Source organism: Lissotriton vulgaris, chromosome 1_1 (assembly GCF_964263255.1).
Source record: "Lissotriton vulgaris chromosome 1_1, aLisVul1.2, whole genome shotgun sequence".
Classification (NCBI taxonomy): Eukaryota; Metazoa; Chordata; class Amphibia; order Caudata; family Salamandridae; genus Lissotriton; species Lissotriton vulgaris.
In genome coordinates this window covers 1,457,796,322-1,457,821,512 of record NC_141685.1, presented here as the reverse complement: position 1 = coordinate 1,457,821,512, position 25,191 = coordinate 1,457,796,322, and positions in this window count along the sequence as shown.

The following is a 25,191-nucleotide window of genomic DNA, read 5'->3' as shown; positions in this document are numbered from 1 at the left end:
ATGTGAGCTATTGGCATTGCACATGCAATTTTTTTTTCTTGTTTCAAATTATTCCAGCAGTAGCATAATGGGAGAATAAATTCCTTTCACAAAAGAAAAGGCGCAGTTCCGCAGTCTGTTACTAGGTGTCCCTGGAACACCAAGAAAAGTAACTTGTTTCACGAAGGGAAGGACGAAGTACCACAGGCTGTTACTAGGTGTCCCTAGAATTTCTTTTCTACGTGTTCCGGGGACACCGATTAACAGCCCGTGGTACTGTGCGCTTTCCTTTGTGAAAGGAATTTATTTGCTTAGTATGCTACTGCTGGCATACAAAACGTAAGGTATAGTGGCACCTAATGATTTTTTCACCATCACTGAGCATTTCAGAGATTGGCATCTCAGGCGCAGGCAGCCCCATTGCGTGCCTCTATTTTTTCTCGTTTGAAATTATGCCAGCAGTAGCATAATAGGAAAATAAATTCCTTTCATAAAGGAAAAGGCGCAGTACCACAGGCTGTTATTAGGTGTCCTTGGAACACCTAGAAAAGAAACTTGTTTCAGGAAGGAAAGGACGCAGTACCAGAGGCTGTTACTAGGTGTCCCTAAAATTTCATTTCTAGGTGTTCCAGGGACACCTATTAACAGCCTGTGGTACTGCGCCCTTTCCTTTGTGAAAGGAATTTCTTTGCTTAATATGCTACAGCTGGCATACAAAACGTAAGGTAAAATGGCATTTAATGATATTTTTGCCATCACTGAACACTTCAGAGATTGTCATCTCAGACTCCGGCAGCCCCATTGAGCTCCTCTGTTGCTGATCTGTGACTGGAACTAAATCCTGGCTCTGCGAGGCAAAATTATAATTGACTTGTTTGAACCCATTTTAGGTGTCTAAAAACCATCCTTTGCAGGTCAAATTCCTTAAATAAAAATTGCAACAGCTGATCCATATTTAATGCTTGGGATAGCCAATAGGTCTCGCCTTTGGTACCTTATAAGTATTTAGTTATGCAGCAGGTCCCAAAGGAGAGATCTACTGGCTATGCCAATGCTTGTTTTTTTATTGTCATATGGGAGGAGGGCTGGACCCCATCCCCGGGGCGTGGCCACCCTTCTTTTTCTAATTATAGAGGGGAGCACGTGGCCTCCCTCCTCAGGCCACTATTGGCTCAGGGGACCCATTCCCCGGGGCCCGGCCATTATTTTTAAAATGAAGTGGAGGGGGGCTGCATGGCCCTCCTCCCGGGCCACTTCGGGCCCCGGGGACCTCATCCCCCGGGCCAGCCCTTTGTGTTGGGGACTGTGGGGTGAGCCCCAATACCCGCATGGTCCCACCAGCTCTCCGCCAACTGTGGCAGCCGGCATAACTTTTGCACAAGGGGAGCTGCTGACATGCAGCTCCCCCTGTGCAAAAGCAATTCTGCTCGGTTTTTGGAAGCAAGAGCAGGTTTCCTGCTCTTGCTTCCTAAAACCAAACCAGAGTTAGCTATGACATGGCGGGAGTCATGCTCTGGCCCTACCATAGCAAACAGAAATGTCCTGGGGGTGATGAGCACCCAGGGTCAGATCAGCAGCTGGCCCTGGGGGTGGCAGTCCCCAGGGCCATCAAGGGCTCTAGGAGGGAAGGTCGCGCTGCCCCCTTTCTAACGTATGCAAAGCCCTGGGGCACAAGGGTCGGTAACAGACCCCCGTATTTAAATACAAAGTGCCCTGAGGAGGTGGCGGTCCCTGGGGCTTGGGGGCCCATGAGGCCCCATACACATATTTCATATTGCCGCAAGGAGGTGGCGGTCCCTGGGACTTGGGGGGCCCATGAGGCCCCCCACCTCATTTGGCATAATGCCCCAGGGTGGTGGTAGGCCTCGGGTTGTGGGGGGCTGCATGCCCCCGACACATCATAAATAAAGGCCCGGGGAGGTGGTGGTCCCCGGGGCTGCGGGGGCTTCCGCTGGCCCTTGTAACATAATCTGACATGCCCCCAGGACCTGGCCCACCCGGGGCTTAAATACAACGAAGCACGGAGCCCGTGGTTTTTTTTTTTTTCATTTTGTTGTCCATTGTTTCCACCCCCTCCCCCGTGCGAATTTGTCCGGTTCCTTTTCTCTGCTTTTATGGCCCTGAGCAGACCTAGGGGGTGCAGGGTGTTTCTACCCTGTCCCCTTTTCATTTGTTTTGTCTTTGTTTCACCCTTTCTCTTGTGACTCGGTTACCAACACTTTCTGGTTTGGAGAGTTGGAAGCCAATCAGCATTGAGCTCGTGCTCAGGAGGGTTCACGTCTCCTCCTCGGTGCTCAGATATCAATATTTTTCTGTTTTTTTAATTTATCAGGGACTACTGAACCGATATACACTATTAAAAAAAGAAGGGCGCACTCTAAACCAAGACCTACCTTTTTGCCAAATTTGGTGTATTTCCGTTCAGCAGGTCGGGCTGTAGCCTGTAATAAAGGTTCCTATTGAAAATAACATGGAGAAACATGCTTTGGGAACCCCCTTTATCCCACCCCCTGCTTCAATACACAAACTGAGTGGTCCAGCCCTATTTTTGGGAACATTTCACAAAGATTGGTCAAATGGCGCCAAAGATAATGGTAAATCAAAAAACGCTTTTCCTATGGAAACTAGGTTGTAACTATAACTACCTCTGGAGACCGCCAGTAGGTAAGACATATATATATATATATATATATATATATATATATATATATATATATATATATATTCACTGAAAAAAACATAGTTTTCAGACCAGTTATAGTTAGGAATTAGCATTTAAAAAACCTGTTCAATTCACTGAAAAAAACAGAGGTTTCACACCAGTTATAGTTAGCTGGAAATGTTACTGACATAAAACCTTTGAAATTCCCACGTTATAGTTAGTTGGACTCACTATAACTTGCGCGCCTGCAATGCACTACTGATGACATCACATATTACATCACTCATGACATGGTCAGTGACATCACTCATGACATCACTGATGACACCATCCTTGTGACAGAGTGACAGACCTCCTTTCAGTGTAATGTAACCCTTGAAACACATATTCAAAAATAGAAACTAACATTTTCAAAAAAATGGAGATACCCATACCAGTTAAAACAACAAATCCATTAGTTCCACCATCTATATACACATTCACTCATTCACCAACAGTTCTATATAGTCACTCATACATATACTCATTCATCATATGTTGTGATACACCTATACATCCTGTTACACACTGACAGTCATCCAAAAGTTACTCACACACATACTCACACATGCAAATAAACTATTGAACATCTATTTATTTGCATATGCAGCTATACACACACAACCACCTTAATTCTAAGGAAACTTACACATACTTACTCTCTTAAACAATAACTTATAGAAACACAAACTTATTTAAACAGGAACTCTTACAATCTCTCACTCTCACATATACTCACTTATATACATCAATACTCACATATACTAGATTAAAACATATGTAGTTACTGATAAAGATACTAGTGAAACAGTCATTCACTCACTAACACACACATATACACACTCATCCACCCATACAGTCCTGCACATATGCTGTCTTCAAAACACATACAAACAGTGAGTCAGTCATTGATGCATCTATGTGCTAAGTAACACCCCCACCAAACCATGCAGACACTCATACTTATACTAAAAAAAATCTAATAACCCATATACACAAACATGTAGCTACTCACCAACCCATGTAGCCACTTATACACAAAGTGAAACACTGATACATATATTTAAATGTTTAAACATTACTTGCTAATATATGTATTCACTAAGACACACTTAATAAGCCAGTTAACCAATCATTTTTTTTAAAAACATCCATTTAGACACTTACTTAAACATTTATTCTTCCATCGACCTTTTTCATATACATATATAAAACATAGTTATTTTTCAGAAAGACACACATTCACTGGATGGTGTCATGAGTGATGTCATGAGTGATGTCACTGACCATGCTGGCCCTTTCACATGTGTGTGTATATATGTATATATGTATATGTATATATATATATATATATATATATATATATATATATATATATATTACCTATTGGCGGTCGCCAGTAGGTATATAAAGTTAGGATTTTTTTCCTATGGGATTTCTGAAAATTCTATGTGGAATAACTTTGGCGTTTGTGGATGGAATTCGCTGAAATTTTCAGGAAAATGGCACATTTTGGTTCTGAGCGCCCCCTGAAAGTTTGGGGGGGGGGGTTTCGTGAAGTGGGGGCCGAGAAAAAAGGGGGGTCCCAAAACATGTTTTTAACATTGAGTTTTCCATAGGGCGGTTGGACTCACTTTTAGCTCGAACGGCTGAATGGATTTACACAAAACTTGGCAAAATTGTAGATATGGTTTGCCCGACATGCCTTTGCTATGTCTCAATATATGTGCTCCAGTGGATTTTGAGAAATTAACGTTTTAAAAAACATATATATTTGTGACAGCGTCCGGGTTAGCGCCCCGGTTCGCGTACCTTACGCGCAACAGAACTTAGATAGGAGAAGCGGATTGGCTCCTCGGTGACTGTGAACAGTCTAAACAATCCGGAGTGGCCCCCATCTTGTGTCTCGGTAGGATCGAGACACAAGATGTGGCAAAAAGAAAGGGGGAAATAAGCATAAGGGGGCAGAGTACATCCTCCCTGACCCCCTAGGTTTGATGAGGGGGCTTCAAAAGGGCCTCGCGGGGTTAAAAAATAATAATTTTTATATCGTTTTTTTTTGCGGGGGGAGCGCTCGGTACACGCACCGGGAAGGGTTCCGGGAAGCGTAATATTAGGAAAATAGGATGAAAGAATGTTCAAATATTGTATGTTTATTGATCGTTCTTTTTTTAAATTTTTTTTTTAATTTAAGTACCAACATGTAGGTACCAATGCAGAGTCTAAAAATAAAAATACATTGTTTCCTTTGTAGATATCTTGCATGTTGTTTCAGAAGTTATTGTGGTATATGGAATTCATAGCGTAGTCTGTCAGGAAAGCAGAAACACCATGGAGGCAGGAGATGATAAAGAGATGTTAAATACACATTGGAGATGATATAGTGGAAGAAAGGAAGTAACTATGAGCAAACTTAAAGTTGCACTGTATATTTAAAGTCTAATTTTACATTATAATCAATTTGCTACTAGATTAAAAATACATATAAAAATGAATAATGTCTCAAACTATTTTTGAATTATTATATATAAATTTATTTTTCTGATCTGTTTTCAAAATTAAAAAGAACTTCTAATAATTCTTTGTCAGAATTTGTCTCATTTTCAATTAGGACATCCACAAATTCAACACATTGCAGAAGTTCAAAGTCCCGTGATTCATCAAAGAATTCTGATTCATTTTCTGTATCTTTGTTGCATTCTGCAACAATTTCCAAGTTAGTTTTGTTCTCTCCTTCCATTTTTGTGCTGTAAAATGAATGATGTAATATGTGACAACATCAGCAGTGGATTGCGGGTGCGCGATACATAGTTAGTGCAACTAACTATATATGCGAATTTCAATGGTTTTGTGCGAGTAAAACAAGGTTTTGTAAATGCTAATCCCTAACTATATATGGTCTATAACCTAAGGTTTTTTCAGTGAATATATATATATATATATATATATATCCACAAAGTTGCCTGCTGTTAGAAAGAGCCTCACGACAGGATAGTTTCAGCCACCTTTATTTGATGGAGGGAAAGCTGTGAGCGAAGACTTGCTGCAACCAAATTGAATCCGAAAAGCCTGACGCGTTTCGTGGAATCACCACTTCCTCAGAGGCAACGGACATGAAGAAAGTAAGGACACAGCCATTTGTAGACACCACTCGCCTCAGTGGGTGTGGCCGCTCCCGAGGCATGATGGTCTTAGTAGTGTCTTTGTATTGCTGGCGTGCCCATATGCGTGTTTATTCAAATCCTTCCACAGTGGGTGTTGTCGAAAGGCTCCAACTCACTGCTATCACTCTGTTTCTCCATCAAACCGGCACCTGTCTCATTGGCAGCGGCGTCGATTGGCGTCGTTGCTAGAGTGCTGTGAGGCACCGGAGCTCTTCCAGCGGCACAGGCGGGCCGCAAAAACATCCACAAAGTTGCCTGCTGTTAGAAAGAGCCTCACGACAGGATAGTTTCAGCCACCTTTATTTGATGGAGGGAAAGCTGTGAGCGAAGACTTGCTGCAACCAAATTGAATCCGAAAAGCCTGACGCGTTTCGTGGAATCACCACTTCCTCAGAGGCAACGGACATGAAGAAAGTAAGGACACAGCCATTTGTAGACACCACTCGCCTCAGTGGGCGTGGCCGCTCCCGAGGCATGATGGTCTTAGTAGTGTCTTTGTATTGCTGGCGTGCCCATATGCGTGTTTATTCAAATCCTTCCACAGTGGGTGTTGTCGAAAGGCTCCAACTCACTGCTATCACTCTGTTTCTCCATCAAACCGGCACCTGTCTCATTGGCAGCGGCGTCGATTGGCGTCGTTGCTAGAGTGCTGTGAGGCACCGGAGCTCTTCCAGCGGCACAGGCGGGCCGCAAAAACATCCACAAAGTTGCCTGCTGTTAGAAAGAGCCTCATGACAGGATAGTTTCAGCCACCTTTATTTGATGGAGGGAAAGCTGTGAGCGAAGACTTGCTGCAACCAAATTGAATCCGAAAAGCCTGACGCGTTTCGTGGAATCACCACTTCCTCAGAGGCAACGGACATGAAGAAAGTAAGGACACAGCCATTTGTAGACACCACTCGCCGGCAGTGGGCGTGGCCGCTCCCGAGGCATGATGGTCTTAGTAGCGGATTCAATTTGGTTGCAGCAAGTCTTCGCTCACAGCTTTCCCTCCATCAAATAAAGGTGGCTGAAACTATCCTGCCGTGAGGCTCTTTCTAACAGCAGGCAACTTTGTGGATGTTTTTGCGGCCCGCCTGTGCCGCTGGAAGAGCTCCGGTGCCTCACAGCACTCTAGCAACGACGCCAATCGACGCCGCTGCCAATGAGACAGGTGCCGGTTTGATGGAGAAACAGAGTGATAGCAGTGAGTTGGAGCCTTTCGACAACACCCACTGTGGAAAGATTTGAATAAACACGCATATGGGCACGCCAGCAATACAAAGACACTACTAAGACCATCATGCCTCAGGAGCGGCCACGCCCACTGAGGCGAGTGGTGTCTACAAATGGCTGTGTCCTTACTTTCTTCATGTCCGTTGCCTCTGAGGAAGTGGTGATTCCACGAAACGCGTCAGGCATTTCGGATTCAATTTGGTTGCAGCAAGTCTTCGCTCACAGCTTTCCCTCCATCAAATAAAGGTGGCTGAAACTATCCTGTCGTGAGGCTCTTTCTAACAGCAGGCAACTTTGTGGATGTTTTTGCGGCCCGCCTGTGCCGCTGGAAGAGCTCCGGTGCCTCACAGCACTCTAGCAACGACGCCAATCGACGCCGCTGCCAATGAGACAGGTGCCGGTTTGATGGAGAAACAGAGTGATAGCAGTGAGTTGGAGCCTTTCGACAACACCCACTGTGGAAAGATTTGAATAAACACGCATATGGGCACGCCAGCAATACAAAGACACTACTAAGACCATCATGCCTCGGGAGCGGCCACGCCCACTGAGGCGAGTGGTGTCTACAAATGGCTGTGTCCTTACTTTCTTCATGTCCGTTGCCTCTGAGGAAGTGGTGATTCCACGAAACGCGTCAGGCATTTCGGATTCAATTTGGTTGCAGCAAGTCTTCGCTCACAGCTTTCCCTCCATCAAATAAAGGTGGCTAAAACTATCCTGTCGTGAGGCTCTTTCTAACAGCAGGCAACTTTGTGGATGTTTTTGCGGCCCGCCTGTGCCGCTGGAAGAGCTCCGGTGCCTCACAGCACTCTAGCAACAACGCCAATCGACGCCGCTGCCAATGAGACAGGTGCCGGTTTGATGGAGAAACAGAGTGATAGCAGTGAGTTGGAGCCTTTCGACAACACCCACTGTGGAAAGATTTGAATAAACACGCATATGGGCACGCCAGCAATACAAAGACACTACTAAGACCATCATGCCTCGGGAGCGGCCACGCCCACTGAGGCGAGTGGTGTCTACAAATGGCTGTGTCCTTACTTTCTTCATGTCCGTTGCCTCTGAGGAAGTGGTGATTCCACGAAACGCGTCAGGCATTTCGGATTCAATTTGGTTGCAGCAAGTCTTCGCTCACAGCTTTCCCTCCATCAAATAAAGGTGGCTGAAACTATCCTGTCGTGAGGCTCTTTCTAACAGCAGGCAACTTTGTGGATATATATATATATATATATATATATATATATATATATATATATATATATATATATATTTACATATCACCTACTGGTGGTAGGTATAGTTAGGACCTAGTTTCCATAGGAAATCCGCAACATTCTATTGGGAATAACTTTTGGCGCTGGTGGTCGAATCTTTCTGAATTTCCTAAAGAAGATGGCCCGTTCCGTTTTGCTTCTTTCCTGAAAGTCTCGGGTAGATTCTTGAAGCGGGGGCCGAGAAAAAAGGGGGTCCCAAAACATGTTTTCCCCATGTTAATTTCTATAGGACCTTCAGACACGGCTACAGCCCGAACCACTGAACGGAATTACACCAAATTTGGCAAAATGGTAGAGTCTGATTCGCGGATCACCATTTTGCTTAAATGGTGTAAATCCTTCCAGTAGTTCCTGAGAAAATTAGAAGTAAAAATATATACATATCTATAAGCGCGCACCCTGCGCGCACACGTGCGTGCACGGTGCGCGAATCAGGTGTGCGCAAGCTAAATTTTGATTTGTTGTTAGACGTCTGTCAACATTTTAATCGGAGGAAACAAAAAAGTGTTGGCCGCCATTTTGTGTCGAAGACCGAAGAGAGCCAAAAAAGAGTGGAAAACGTGAAAAGGGGTTAGGGTAGAGACTTCCTGGCCACCAAGGCCTTCTCAGGGGGTCCCTGAAGGACCCCAAAGGCTTTTTTTGTGGAAAAAATTGCGAGGTGCGCGCACAGTGCACGCACCCTCGACGCAGAAAAGAGCTCAAAACAAAAGTGGAGAAAGTGAAAAGAGGGTAGGTTAGTGATTTCCAGATCTCCTAGGTCTTCTCAGGGGGTCCCAGAAGGACCCCAAAGGGCAAAAAAACCTTTTTTTTTATAAATTTGCGAGGTGCGCGCACGGTGCTCGCACCCTTTGGATACCATTTTGTCACTCTAAGGTAGAAGAGAGCCAAAAACAAAAGTGGGGAACATGAAAAGGGGGCAGGGTAGAGACTCCCTGACCCTTAGGCCTTCTCAGGGGGTCCCTGAAGGACCCCGATGGTAAAAAAAAACAATTAAAAAAAAATGGCGAGGTGCGCGCACGTAAAAAAAAATATACAGTTAAATAACAAGTTTGAGTGTTTGGAGCCGTTGTGTTTATTGAGTGTTTTTTGTACCTACAAGTAAGTACCGATGCAGAGTATAAAATTCAAGAGGAAGACTCTGTTCACCTCATCTGTGAAATGTACACCGTCTCCTCTATAAATTCCTTGCATGTTGTAACGCAAGTTGTTTTGGTATATAGAACCCATACCATAGTCTCTGAGGAAAGCAGAAGCAGACTTATTCACATGTTTCCTTGCTTTCTCAATCTGCGGACAATATTGTTTGGACCAGTTCCATTTTTGCCTTTGGCATGTATTAGAATATACAAAGGCAGTTTGTGGAAAAAGTAACATCAATTGCCCAAAAGTGTCCTTTAAAAGCATTTCCAGACCTACCCCAGTCAAAGTGCCTAGGTCATTGCCACCACAGTGCACAATTATGCGGTCAGGGTGTGGGGGATACAAAAATGATTTTACCAATGGCATCAATTGGTGACATCTTAATCCTCTCTGGCCAATCCATATAATATCCACATTTGGTAAATTAAGGTTGAGAAAGCATCTATTTGCTGCATACCTTTCACTCCAGAAAATATAACTGTGTCCTATAATCCACACTCTAAGCATCTTGAAGGGAGATCTGGTTGTACTCAGATGGGTTCTGGAACTGAAATGGCAGTGAGTTAAGAAAAAAATGTGGATGAGATTCAGTGCACTAGAAAAAAAAGAAGTGATTGGAGGTTTCTTAAAATTCAACATTGAAAACTAGGGTGCATGCAACTGTTTTTTAGAAGTAGATATGCTATTGGTTGAGAAAACATAATTGAAAGGAACATTGCACAGGATAATCTGGTTTATTTAGAGGTCAAACACCCTTGCTGGTTTGGTTTGCAACATTTGGTGATGAACTTTTCACCTGTGTGTTCAGTTAGGTGTTCTATAGAGTGTTACCATAGTAACAGGTAGAGAGAGCTGTGGGGAAAGGTTGAACATTATGTGAGTTTGAAAGTGTAGAAATGTAGAACCAATTAAAATGTTAGTTTGGTTTTGAATTCATGTGGGAAGAAATTGTATTGGTTAACTTCAAGAATAAGAGTGGATAATGAGAGGGTAGATATGTCATTCTATGCCTCCAGTGAGTGGTGCACAATTCTGAGATTCTGTTTACGAAAATCTGGTGTGTGCTTGACACTGTTTTAAAACTACAAAAGCATTTTTAAAGGTGAGTTGTTAATTTGTAAGGGGATCTATTTTGTGCAGTTTAAGTTAATAAGAAAAATGTGTTCTAATGTGGAAGCAGGAGTTTATTTGCATAGAGTGTCATTCTGAATTTGTCTGCTTTGGGAAAACATTGTGATAGTTTTGAAAAAATGTGGCAGAATAATTTGCTTAGTTGATGTGTTTTAAAATATGGCAATAGATGTAGTCTTGAAGTGAGTTATTTCTTATGACAGTTGGTGCTATAAAGTTTAAAGCAGCATGCGTGTTATGCCTCTGGCTTCCCAAATAGTCTCCATGCTGTGTAATAAAGATCCTGGGTGTGCTGTAGAAATTGCATACCAACTTTTTCAGTAGCATGTAGAAATTATGTCAGTGAATTTTCAATTCTACACCCTCAGTCCCAAAATGAACTCCTGCATTGCCTGTACACCACTGCACTGTCCTAAAATGTGAAACATGACTCAGAGCTAGACTTTTATTTCGCTGTAGTAATCATTTTGCTGAATTGCAAGGCATACTGTCATGTGTCTAAGATCACAGTATGATTGAGAATTCATTTCAGAAAAATGTGGCAGAATAATTTGCTTAGTTGATGTGTTTTAAAATAGGCAAAAGATGTAGTCTTGGAGTGAGTAATTTCTTATGACAGTTGGTGCTATAAAGTCTAAAGCAGCATGTGTGTTAGGCCTCTGAATTCCCAAATAGTCTCCATGCTGTGTAATAAAGATCCTGGGTGTGCTGTAGAAACTGTATACAAACTTTTTCAGTAGCATGTAGAAATTATTTCAGTGAATTTTCATTTCTACATTCTCAGTCCCACCTCGAGCTCCTGCATTGCCTGTACACCACTGCACTGTCCTAAAATTTGAAACAGAACTCCTAGCTAGTCTTTTTTTCGCTGTAGTAATCATTTTGCTTAATTGCAAGACATACTGTCATGTGTCTAAGATCACAGTGTGAGTGAGAATTCATTTCAGAAAAATGTGGCAGAATAATTTGCTTAGTTGATGTGTTTTAAAACATGGCAATAGATGTAGTCTTGGAGTGAGTTATTTCTTATGACAGTTGGTGCTATAAAGTCTAAAGCAGCATGTGTGTTAGGCCTCTGAATTCCCAAATAGTCTCCATGCCTTGTAATAAAGATCCTGGGTGTGCTGTAGAAATGGCGTACCAACTTTTTCAGTAGCATGTAGAAATCATATTAGTGAATTCTCATTTGTACATTCTCAGTCCGATCTTGAGCCCCTGCATTGCCTGAACACCACTGCACGGGAAACAACTTTTACAACGCAACTTTTACAATGCACTACCATTATAATAATACTTTTACAATGTAATATCTATTACATAGCATGCCATTACAACGGAACCATTACAACGCATGACACTACAACGCATACCATTACAATACATGTCATTACAACATAGTCATTACAGCGTATACCATTACAAGGCATACCATTACCATCCAACACTTACCCTACTGTTGTACCCCCTGGAGTTAGAATAGTAATTTTTACTCCTACACTATCCAAAACGTACCATACATGTAATGTAATGTTATGCATTGTAATGTTATGCGTTGTAAAGGTAGTATGCGTTGTAATGGAATGAGTTGTATATGTATTTTAATAAAATGTATTGTAATGATATGTGTTGTAATGAAATGAGTTTTAATGGATGTTGTGCTGCAAAGAATACTTTGTAAAGGTGTGCGTTGTAAAAGTATGCATTGTAACGTCATACAACTCCTTTGCATTGTCCTAAGATCTGAAACAGAACTCCCAGTAAGACTCTCTTTCAGTGTTGTAATAATTTTACAGACTTGCAAGGCATACTGTCATGTGTCTAAGATCACAGTGTGAGTCAGAATTTATTTCAGAAAAATGTGGCAGAATAATCTGCTTAGTTGATGTATTTTAAAATATGGCAAAAGATGTTATCATGGAGTCAGTCATTCCTTTTGACTGTTAGTGCTATAAAGTCAAAAGCAGCATGTGTGCCAGGCCTCTGAATTCCCAAATAGTATCCATACTGTATTTTAAAGATCCTAGGGGTTGTATGACGTTACAACGGGTACTTTTACAACGCACTCCTTTAAAACAATTTTTTACAACGCAACATCCAACATCCATTACAACTCATTTCATTACAACACATATCATTACAATAATTTTTTTAAAATACATATACAACGCATTCCATTACAACGCATACTACATTTACAACGCATACCATTACAACGCATAACTGCATTGTTCTTAACTTCGAATTATCAGTCCCACCTTGAACCTCTACAGTGCTTGAACAGTGCTGTCCTAAACCCTGAAATACTATCCCTAGCAAAACCTGCTGAACTCTTTCAACACTACTACACTGCTGTAAACCCCGAAACATAATTTTCAGCAAATGCCCCTATAATGTTTAAAGACCATTGCACTGGCCTTAACCCTGAAACAGCACTCCCTGCTTGAACTCCTACCCTGCCCAAACTCTGTTGATGTGCCTTATAATTACTTGTGGAGTGAACAAGACGTAACAACATATAGTGCTTCTAATTACTATATAGTATGCTAGTAGTGGTCTATAATTGTAAAAAAATTAATTAAATATGTTTTTTTTTCTTCGCAACAGATTTCAATTATCTACAGAAAGAAAAAACAATATGCCGACTAAGACTGAGTGAAGAAAAAGATATAAACAGGCTTACATTTCCAAGAAAAAAGATGTACAAGATTTACCTAAAGAGCAATGTCTAGAAAAAACAAAGAAAGCTCCTAGTATGTCAACAAAAGATTTTATTAGGAAAATAACATAATTTAAAAAAACTGTGGACAATCAGGAAAAAAAAATCTGTAACTACAAAGAAAAATCTGAAAAAATAAAAAAATAAAGGAAAAATATGTGAGAAACATAGTCTTTATAGTTATAGACAAAAAAACTGTTTGTTGAGATTCGTAAGCGAATGTTTTATAACAGAGTTTTTGTAAATTTATTTAAAAATGTAAAGAATTGTAAAAGAAAAACAGCTTTTTATAAGAAAAAAAAACAAATACAGACAATTGTTGACAAAGCTTTTTAACTAAAAAAAAAGATTGTTTGTTTTAGTAATCAATAGGATTCGAACACTAGATAAGCTAATTAATATTATGAAGGTCAAAAGTAAGTGGAAAAGACTAATTAATTGAACACATTTTTGTAATGTTTTTTCTGGAGAATGGCAACATAGTTCAAGTTGTGAGCCGTTTTTTAATGAAGAAAGTTATTTTCAGAGTAACAAATTGTTGCATGCAGTTGACACCAGTGGTCGAGCTTATGAGGTTAAGGATGGTTGTCCGATTGAAAAAGAGAAAATTGTCCCTAGAAATGCAGAAGAAGTGTTAGCTGATGAAGTTTTAGGGAAACGTCCTAAGGCTCCAGAGTACACTAGGAATTGGAGTAGCATTTGTAGTGTACAGCAGGATTCAATTGAATTTTTTCACAAATGTTTACGTAAGTGTACTAAGAAAAGTGGTAAACAGAAGATTAAGATGTTGCAAGAATTAGACCCCTGCAGAGTGAGAGAAAAAAACAGGTTTGCAAGGTCATTCTTTGGCTTGTTTTTCTAAAAAAGTATGTCAGAGTGTGATTCACCATTTTAGGATGTTAGCAGTGCATCATACTGAAATGAGTTAATTAGTGAGAAGGTTGTATTATGCAAAAAGTCCAGAACTAATGGTAAAAAAGTTGAACAGTGCTCTTTTGCATGGATCTGTGTTAGATGTGATCAACATTTGTGAAGAAATTGAAGTTAGTTACTTTGGTCCAGAAGAAGAAAGTGCAGAAACAGATATTTTGATAGAAGGAAATGTGGAAGAAAATGTACAGAATTTTAGTACAGAAAATTTTGAGCAAGAAATTACAAGGTTTAAGGTCATTTCGGGTGAAAGGCCAAACTTTTCTTGCATTTGTTGTAGACAAATTCATTATAAAAATCAGACCAGGTTAGTTGATCTATATTTAAAAAGTGAAAAGGAGAATAATAATGAGTGGAAGTAATTTGCATCTTATTTGTTGGTAGAGAATTGTTTTGATTTGGGTACTGATCAACACATTTGTAAATATTGTTATAATAAATTAGATGCAAATAAGATGCCCGCTAGAGCTGTTCATAATAATCTTGAGTTGGTAAATATTCCTTCTGAACTGATAGATTTAAATACTTATGAGTCTATTCTCATTCAATGTGTTTATCCATTTCAAGCTATTGTTCGCATGGAGCCTAAGACAGCAAATTGCCTCCTTCAGATTTACAGAGAGGATTAAAGGGAAGAGTTGTATATTTGCCACTAAATTTAAAGAAAAATATTGAAACAATTGGTGTAGAAAAAGTGGAAGAGGAACCTCTAGTTATTCTAGTTAATGGCGTTCCCACGAAGAGTAAGAAAATCTGGCAAGAATTAGTAGATGTTGGGAAAGTGAAAAAGGCAACGTTGTATTTGTTAAAAAATAATCAATACTATAAAAATTGTGTATGTAGGAGAAGAGGAAACAACTATAGAAGAGGAGAGTGATTTGCCAACTGCACAAATTGAAAAAGTGGATGTGTCCAGAACTGAAGAAATTTATGAGCATTATAGTGTGCATCCACTTCACTCTAAAGAAGTGATGGGAAATACTATTGAGTTATTTCACATGAAGGAAGCAAAAGGAAGTCCCTTTAGTGTAGGGGAAGAAAGCTTGGAAGCTCGTTGCTTCCCTCAATTATTTCCAACAGGCAAAGGGGGACGATATGAGGAACGACCTATGCAGATTCCTGCATCTGAATACCGGACTTCAAGATTATATGTAGAAGATCCAAGGTTTCGCCAATGTATTCCATATTTGTTTCATCTTCTGTTGGAGAGTGACTTGTCTGGACTTTCTTATGCAGTGAACCATATACTGAAAAGTGGAGTACATTTGCAAAATGTTTCGACTAAGGACGATGGGATAAAGTCCAATAGAAAGATACTGTTTTAGAATCTCAGCTAATTAATGTCCTGGCATGGCAGCGTGATACTCATGAGTATGGAAAGTGGCGACCATTCGGTCCCCCCGAACGTATGGTGGAGTACCCCGATCCCCCCGGGAAGCCATTTTGGGCGGGAGGCGAGTCCTGGCTGGTATGCCCGAAGCGGCGTAGCTGGGGCGCGCCTTTTTCCCGCCCAAGAGTGGGCTGTCCTAGACACCTACGCCGATGGCCACGCCCTGGAGGCGGATTGGAGGAGGGTCCACGCCCGCCCGAAGAAGGATAAAAGGAGCAACAAGCCAAGGAAGCATCCTCTTGTTCCTTTGCTCTGAAGCTGCACCTCCCTGATGCACGCGAGCTCGAGACGGAACGAAGAGCCAATTTTGACCCACCCACCAGCCCCTGATGACAGCGATTTGTTTTGAATAAAGTCGAGTGGCATGATCTTGTTTTCTTTTACAGGTTGTTGTGAATAAAGTTGATAATTTTTGGTATGTAATAAAGTTGTTGATCTTGCAACATGTATTTTGACAAAGTAATTGCAGCTGAGTTAAACTCAGTGCTTAGTAGAAGTTATACTTAGAATTGCTCAGTCTAAATGTCTGTTTTATTCTCTCTTAGTTTTAAAAAATGTCGTATTTATTTCTTGGTCGGGCGGTAAGGTCATGATCGGTGAGCAGTAATTGGAAGATCCCTAGAGGTGGGGCGTCACCCATTATGGATGGGAGCGCCCGGGAGAGGCGGCCATTGGCCCCTCAAACGGGGAGGCGGTCCCCTTCTAAGGATGGGGACGCCGAAAGGGAAGGTGGTCAAGGCCCCTCCCTGGGGAGGAGGGGTCACGGGCCCCTCCTGGGAATTTCCCGGGGCCAGGACATCTGCGACGGCAGATGTGGTAAGCAGTGTGGGGTGGGAGGGGGGTCTACGCTACCTTCTAGACACCTCACACGAGTCCTCGGCCGACCACTAAAGATGGCGCCGAGTAAACACGGGCCTCCGTTAAGACAAGGGAAATTGGAAGTTGGCACAGAGGTACAGTCCTCTGTGCGCCCGCCCCTCACAAGTGAGGGGGGAGTTCTGGTATTAGGGATCTGACACCGGTTACGACCTTGCCGTTGGCCCGTAATGTTAGGATGTACAATTTCAATTTTGAGAAATGCATTTACAGGATGTTTTAGTATCGGCTAGGAGAACCTTTGTATTAGAGATATGTTAAGGTTAGCCAAGAACATCGTAATGTGTAAATGAAATTGTACATGATATGAAACTGTTTATTTTAATGTTTTAATTTTGTTTCATATTTTAATAAATACGGCCGGGAGGGTAACTCCCTCCCGCCTTCCAAAAGTTCAGAACCGTTTCCGTCTTCCCATTCTTGGGGATTCTGTTGAGAGGGGGTGTCGGGTATCCCAACCATATTGGTACCATCGTCATGGGGAATTGAAAAGTATGCTTAGAAATTTAGGAACTCCTACATGGTTCCTTACTCTAAGCTATGCAGAGTATGCTTGGGAAGATTTACTTCAATTTCTTTGAGAGGCAAATGCTAACATAGAAAATATAGAATACAAGACACCTGGAGAACTGTGCTCTTTGGATCCAGTTATTGTATGCAGGTATTTCAATCATAGATTTGAAGCTATGATGTCTTTTATCACAAACAAAAAAAATCCTCCTCTTGGAGAGGTTCTGGATTTCTTTTGGAGAAAGGAGTATCAAGCAAGAGGTGCTCCTCACATACATATGCTGCTATGGATCAAAGATGCCCCTAAATTTGGAACAGATTCAGATTACACAGTGAGGAGTTTTATTGAACAATATTCCACATGTGCTGTACCCAAAAGTGCAGTAGAAAAGAATTCAAGACATCACGTCTTACGGTTTCAAACCCATCGTTGTGGAAAATACTGTCGTCGGAAGTACAAATCTAAGGATAAGTTCTACACAAAATGTCGATTTGCATTTCCATGTCCAGTATTATCAAAAGGAAGAGTGAACAATTTTATGTCATCTTTGCGACATACTGTCACAAGAAAATCACCGAAAAATACCTACAACTTAAAAAGAAATGAAGAGTCAAAATACATAAATGACTATAACCCAGTCATTTTGTCCATGTGGAATGCTAACATGGATATTCAATATGTTGCAGACAGCTCCATTGCTGTGGCTCGATATGTAACGTCTTACATTACTAAATCTGAAAAGACGGAACTAAAGGAAATGTGGGAAGAAATTTCTCATGAAAAGAGCCTAAGTAAGAAATTGTACAGCTACAGTTTGAAGATGTTGTCTCATCCCGAGATCGGAGCATGTGAATGTTCAGATCGTTTATCATCTGCAAGTCTAGACTCCAAATCTAGAACAATCATTTGGGTGAGTTTAGATCTTGCAAGAACACGGAACCGAGTTTTGAAATCTGTACAAGAAATTGAGTATTTAGCAGAGAGAGAACCAGACAGTACAGATATTTTGGAGACAAACATGTTGGGTACACACTATCCAAATAGAAGTAATCATCTTGAAAACATTTGTCTCTATGAAGTACTGCAAAATTATACTTTTAAGAGGAATATAACAGAAGATATCAATAAAGGAATATATGCTGTGATTGGATCTGAAGGATGATTAGTGAAACAAAGAAAAGGACATTTGATTAATCACCAAAAACTGAGTTGCGAAACACCTGACAAAAGGGAATTTTACTATTTAGCTCTTTTGCAACTCTTTAAGCCATGGCGAACAGAACTGGAACTACTTGGAGATTTTGACAGTTTTGAAGAATCATTCAATGCAACTAAAAATACTATAGAATGTCCTGATTTTACTAATTATCTGAAAATTTTGAACGACGAAATACAGCAAGAAGCTACAATTGCAGCAGAGATTGCTAGAGACAGTTCTCAAGACAGTCATTGTCGATTTGCATTTCCATGTCCAGTATTATCAAAAGGAAGAGTGAACAATTTTATGTCATCTTTGCGACATACTGTCACAAGAAAATCACCGGAAAATACCTACAACTTAAAAAGAAATGAAGAGTCAAAATACATAAATGACTATAACCCAGTCATTTTGTCCATGTGGAATGCTAACATGGATATTCAATATGTTGCAGACAACTCCATTGCTGTGGCTCGATATGTAACGTCTTACATTACTAAATCTGAAAAAACGGAACTAAAGCAAATTTGGGAAGAAATTTCTCATGAAAAAAGCCTAAGTAAGAAATTGTACAGCTACAGTTTGAAGATGTTGTCTCATCACGAAATCGGAGCATATGAATGTTCAGATCGTTTATCATCTGCAAGTCTAGACTCCAAATCTAGAACAATCATTTGGGTGAGTTTAGATCTTGCAAGAACACGAAACCGAGTTTTGAAATCTGTACAAGAAATTGAGTATTTAGCAGAGAGAGAACCAGACAGTACAGATATTTTGAAGACAAACATGTTGGATACACACTATCCAAATAGAAGTAATCATCTTGAAAACATTTGTCTCTATGAAGTACTACAAAATTATACTTTTAAGAGGAATATAACAGAAGATACCAATAAAGGAATATATGCTGTGATTGGATCTGAAGGATGTTTAGTGAAACAAAGAAAAGGACATTTGATTAATCACCAAAAACTGAGTTGCGAAACACCTGACAAAAGGGAATTTTACTATTTAGCTCTTTTGCAACTCTTTAAGCCATGGCGAACAGAACTGGAACTACTTGGAGATTTTGACAGTTTTGAAGAATCATTCAATGCAACTAAAAATACTATAGAATGTCCTGATTTTACTAATTATCTGAAAATTTTGAACGACGAAATACAGCAAGAAGCTACAATTGCAGCAGAAATTGCTAGAGACAGTTCTCAAGACAGTCAAAGTTCTCCTTCGTTGAGTCAGGATCCACAAAGAGAACCAATTATCTAAAATGAACCAGCAACTGCCATGGATGAGGTGGAAAGAGCAATGCAACAAGCTCAAGAGGATGTAATAAACTTAGAAGAATTGGAGAAACAACTAAATGTTGAGCAAAAACAAATATACGATCAAGTGACAGAACAGATTGAGCATGGTTTATATCATGAGAAAAAAGAGTGCTCATGTACGTCATTTAAACGTGTCCGACTGTACGTGAGTGGAGAAGCAGGAACTAGAAAAAGTTTTCTAATTAAAGCAATTGCAACTTATCAACAGAAAAGAACTGAGTTGTCACTGTCTTGTGTTGTGACTGCTCCAACTGGATTGGCAGCACATAACATTAAAGGGATTACTTTACATCATTTATTGATGCTGCCAGTAGAACATGACAATAAATTAAAATACCACAAGCTATCTGGAGAAGCTTGTTGTGAAGTTTCTAGAGTCTTGAAAAAAATTGAAGCTTCTCAATATTGATGAGGTAAGCATGGTATCAAATGTAATGCTTGCATTTAAGAATGCAACAAATCCTTAAAACAGAGTATGATGTGTTATTTGGAGGCAAACACGTCATAGTTTTTGGAGATCTACTATAACTAACTCCTGTGAAAGGACAGCCAGTATTTAAAATAGTTACACATGAAGACACCAGAGAGTGCCTGGGAATCATTGGAAATGTAATTATTTGGTCATATTTTGAATATTCAGAACTCATTACAAATATGCGACTGGCAAAGGACACTGAATATAAAAGTATTCTTGAAGATATATTAATTGGAAAAGTGAGTGAACACAGCAAAGAAGCTTTACAGGCACGATTACCTAAAAATTTGTTTCCAAACAAAAATATTCTCCCAGAGAATATATGTAGAGAAATTGCTGAAAGGAAATCAGTGATATGCTTGATGCCAACTCTGAAAGAATGTTCAATATTCAATGAAAAAATGCTAAAGTTAGAAAATCAATAAATTATAAAACTGGAAGCTATTGATAGAATAGAGCATGAAGGAGCTACTATTATTTTGTCAGAAAAGTTAGAGTCAAAATTGGATTCTTTAGAGAAATCAATATCTAAAACCGCTGGTTTAGAAAAGAATCTATATGCATGTATAAATTGTCGGATAATTTTACGATGTAATTTACATGTGGAAAGAGGTTTAGTAAATGAAGCAATGGGTAATGTTGTTGATTTTGTGAATTGCCCAAATAGAGATGACATTGAATATTTGAAAATCAAATTTGATGAAATTAAAGAAGTACATCAATTGAGTCGTTGTTCAGCTCGATTTTTGCTTGTAAAAGATTTATATGTCCACTGAAACTAGTTTCCTGTTTGTTTGGCATATGCGGTGACTATACATAAATATCAAGGTTTAAGTGTAGATAGTGCTTTGGTGAATATTGGAAGTACTGTGTTTAAAGAGGGTATGGCATATGTTGCTTTATCTCGAGTCAGAACTTTATCTAGATTATATCTGATTGATTTTGATGACACAAAGATTAGTGCAGATCTAAATTATTTAAGAGAGTATAATAGGTTAAGAAGAGAACATGCTCCCAATTTACTTCAATATCCAGTATTTGAAAAGCATGCGGTAAAGCGAAAAAGAAGAAATGAGAAATATTGTAGCGATGTTGCAGAGAAAAGAAAAAAAGTAGATCAACCAGTAATAGTAAGCAAAAAGAAAAAGGATTCTATTGAAGAGGTTGTTGGTTTTCAGTTTGAAACAGTTCTGGTGTCATATAGATATATATTGCCTGTATGCTGTGTTAAGTTAGCATGAGGTTATTGGGAGTTTAAACGCCAGTTTACCTTTTTGCTGCTTCTGCACACGACACATAGCTGTTGCTTTAGCTTTGAGCCTAGTAGATTGTTTTGATTCATCCGAGAATAATATGTTGTTACTCTAATATCAGCCTTGCTTGGCGAGCTGTGTCTGTACAGTGAGTGCAGAAACCTTCAAGGATATCTCAACACAGTGGTTGTTGTGAGGTCTGATCTTCGCACGTTCCAAGACATAACATACATGCAGCTGCTGCCAAGTTCTGGCTTTAGGCGCGTTTTATATTGCTTTGCACAAGAGCATACAAACACACTTGATGGTGCTTCGCATGCAGAGAGCTGATGGAAGATGATGTGATACCTTACCACTAGGATCTTGAGGTATTGGGCCACCCTGCTAAAACCCAAAGAGACCTTCTTAGATATAATATAATATACTAGCTAGGGAGGGTGAGAATTAGGTTTTGTTAAACCCTATTAGTTTTAGCATAATACCATGCTTTCACCGTTTGTGTTCTATGGACTAGTGACTATGCTGATTACTTTGTTTCTTATAATATGTTTGCTTGTATTAGCTATGATACTGCGTTTGAGAACACTGCATTAGTGAATAAACATTTCAAATATGCACGTGTCCTCTTTTACTCCGTGTTTTGGATTGAAATGATTGTATAACGAAAGAGTGTTCATGAGTTCCACGTTACCTGAGGTGTACTAAGTCCATGTTCCGGTTTGTCTGAGCATTGGGAGTTTTGTGATAACCAATGAGACACTGTAGCTAGTCTGGTAGGGGATTTGGGGTACTAAGGTGAGTTTTGGCACACCCTAATTCACTGAGGTTCCAAGTCTCTATATGCACAGTTCTGTATGAGCACGGAATCCCTGAGACACTGGTGTCAACTGCTATGCTAATGTAGTGGTTAATGTAGTTTTTTTTCTTGCAACTTTACTACAGCAAATTGTTGAAAATCGGGACAAAAGATTTTGTTCTTTGGTGAATTCTGTGTTTGAGTAATGAAGTAGTGATAAAACTAAAATAGAACGTGTTTCTGAGATTTGAAATGTTTTAGACATATGTTCTAGTTTAAATCAATTTTCACAGAATATTCAGCAAGATTGTCAGGAATTTCTAATGTATATGCTTGTTGTATTGCAAGATGAAGGTATATCAATTGATAATCTTTTTGGCCTTTCTTATAAATAAATAAATGGCAACATGATTGTGACAATTGTTCATTTTCAAGTAGTACTAAAATAGACACTGAAAGATTTATATATCTGACTTTACCAGACTGCAAATCAGTGTCTTTTGACAATCTATTTAGAGGAGCAAATCAAAACATGGTCTGTACCCAATATAACTCTCAAATGTTATCAACTTTATTTATACAAAGATATGGTCAGTATGTAATTTTAATGCTGCAACCATGCAGACCTGATGGAAAAAACTGACAACATTAATAAAAAATGTTGTGGCTTCTCAACTATCAATATAAGGAAGAACTTTTGTAACTGTAGCAATTATTTTCCATGATGGTCCTTCTACAACATCAGGACATAACACTGCCTATTTAAAATGTACGAAAGGCTAATGATACTAAATTGATTTTTAAACAACGTTTGCATTATGACATACCAAATTTTTATCTAGTGTTTTTACAACCCAAATTTTAGGCAAAATATTTGGCCTGGGAAAATCACTGCTGTTAAGAAAGGGTAGTCTGGTGTTGAATAGTATTCTGACAGTGAGGATGATGTCGTTGAAAAAATTCTTGTAGTTGACGTAGAGGTAGTGTAAATGTATCAGATAGTGAGTAATGTGGCTATCACAGGAGATGTTGATCATCAGTGAGGCAGAGGTGTTTTAGATCTGTTGTAGTTGTTGCCGATGATGCAGATATTTTTCATTCCTTTGTAGAGGTTTCTTTTAATGGTATACGGCTCCTTGCTAAGATAAAGGATGAGTAGAGTGTGATCAACATACCAGAAGATGTTGAGGTTCGGATAGCAGGCTAGTTGTTTAAGGGTCTATGTACATAATAAATAGCATCGGGTGGAGGTATAACCATTGTTGGATTGTACAAAAGATGTTGCTGCTTTTGATTCAGAAGATTGGGAAACGGACGCTTAAGAGTACTATTAAGTAACTACCAAATTAAGGATTTCACACATACTATATGGCCATGAGGAATGATATTTGAAAAAAAATGACTATTTCGGGTAAATGTTGTTAGCATATGTTTCTACATTATTTATTTAGAGTGTTTATCAAAGAAGTACAAATGTTTTTTTACTTTGTGATTCTTGGGAATATTTCTTACTTACGTAAAAAACTGTTGTTCGAAAAAGACATTTAAGATGTGTTTTTTTCTAATTGTTATATTTTTTATGAAAATGTTGAATGGGTTTTTTAAAGACAATCTTATTGATTGTCGTTTTTTTATGCCCGCTCTCATATGAGGATTACTATTGAACTCACTGTTTTCAGTGAAATTCAATTTATTCTGAGAACAACAAAATAAAATACATAACATATTGTACATATTATTTTGTATTGTGAAATATATATTAAAACTCAATTTTTTCTTCTCTTCCACAGATACTATATTTATTAAGAATAGATTATTAACTTTTCATTACTATAAGGTAAGTATGTCAAACAAAAAAAAACTTTTCCAACACTCTCTTACTTCTGTTTCCCTCTTTCCCTTTCTCTACGCTCACTCCCTTAGTCCCCTTCCTTTACTCATCAAACTCCCCTTCTCTCACTCTCCTTACTCCCCTTCATTCACCTTTACACTCCTTCTCTCACCATTAGTACCCTTCCCTCACCCTCACTCACCTTCTTGTGTTCCCTCTTTCCCTCTGTGTGCCTCACTTCTCTTTCCTTTCTTCCTTCATCATTACCCTTCTCTTGTTCTATCCCTCACTCTCTTCTCCCTCCCTCCTCACTCTCATTCCTTCACACCATCCCTAACTCAATCAGACCCCTTTCCTCACACTTATATTCCCTCACTGTCACTGCCCTTCACTGAATCTCAGTCCTACTTCCCCCACTTCATGTTCTCCTTTCTGTGCATCACTGTGCATCACTCCAATTCCCTTTCTCGTACTTCCATTCCCTCACTCCCACTCACTCTCTTTCGCTTACTCCATCCAACAATACCTTTCCCTTATATCCCTTTCCTCATTCCCTTTTGGTAACTCTCATTCCTTTAGTCTCTCACTCCCGTTCTCTCCATTTCTCTTTCCCTTTGGCTCACTCAACCTAATTTCTTCACTCCCTGCCACTTACTCGCTCTCCCTCTCTTTCTCTCTCACTCTCTCCCTCTCTCTCTCTCTCACCCTTACTTTCTTTCCCTTTCTCTTTCCTTCAATCCTACAATCTTTAGTATTGTGAAATATATATTATAACTTATTTTTTTTGTCTTCCACAGATACTACATTTATTTAAAAAAGGTATTAATAACTTGTCATTATTTATAAGGTAAGTATGACAAACAAAAAATACCTTTTCATCACTCTCATACTTCTCTTTCTTTCTTTCCCTTTCTTCACACTCTCTCTTACTCACATTCCTTTTCTTCATCTTACTATTCTTCCCTCATTCTCCTTACTCCCCTTCATTTACCTTTACACTCCTTCTCTCACCTCAGTACTCTTCCTTCAACCTCACTCACCTTGTACAACTCCCTCTTTCCCCTCTCCGTCCCTCACTTCTCTTTCCTATCTTCCTCCATCCCTACCCTTGTCTTCCTGTATCGCTCAGTCTCTTCTCATTCCCCCTTACTCTCTTTCTTTCACTTCATCCCTCACTCTCTTTTCCTCACTCCATCCATCAGTCCCCTTCCCTTACTCCCCTTTCCTCATTCACTTTTGCTAACTCCCATTCCTTTAGTCCCACACTCCCCTTCACTCCATTTCTC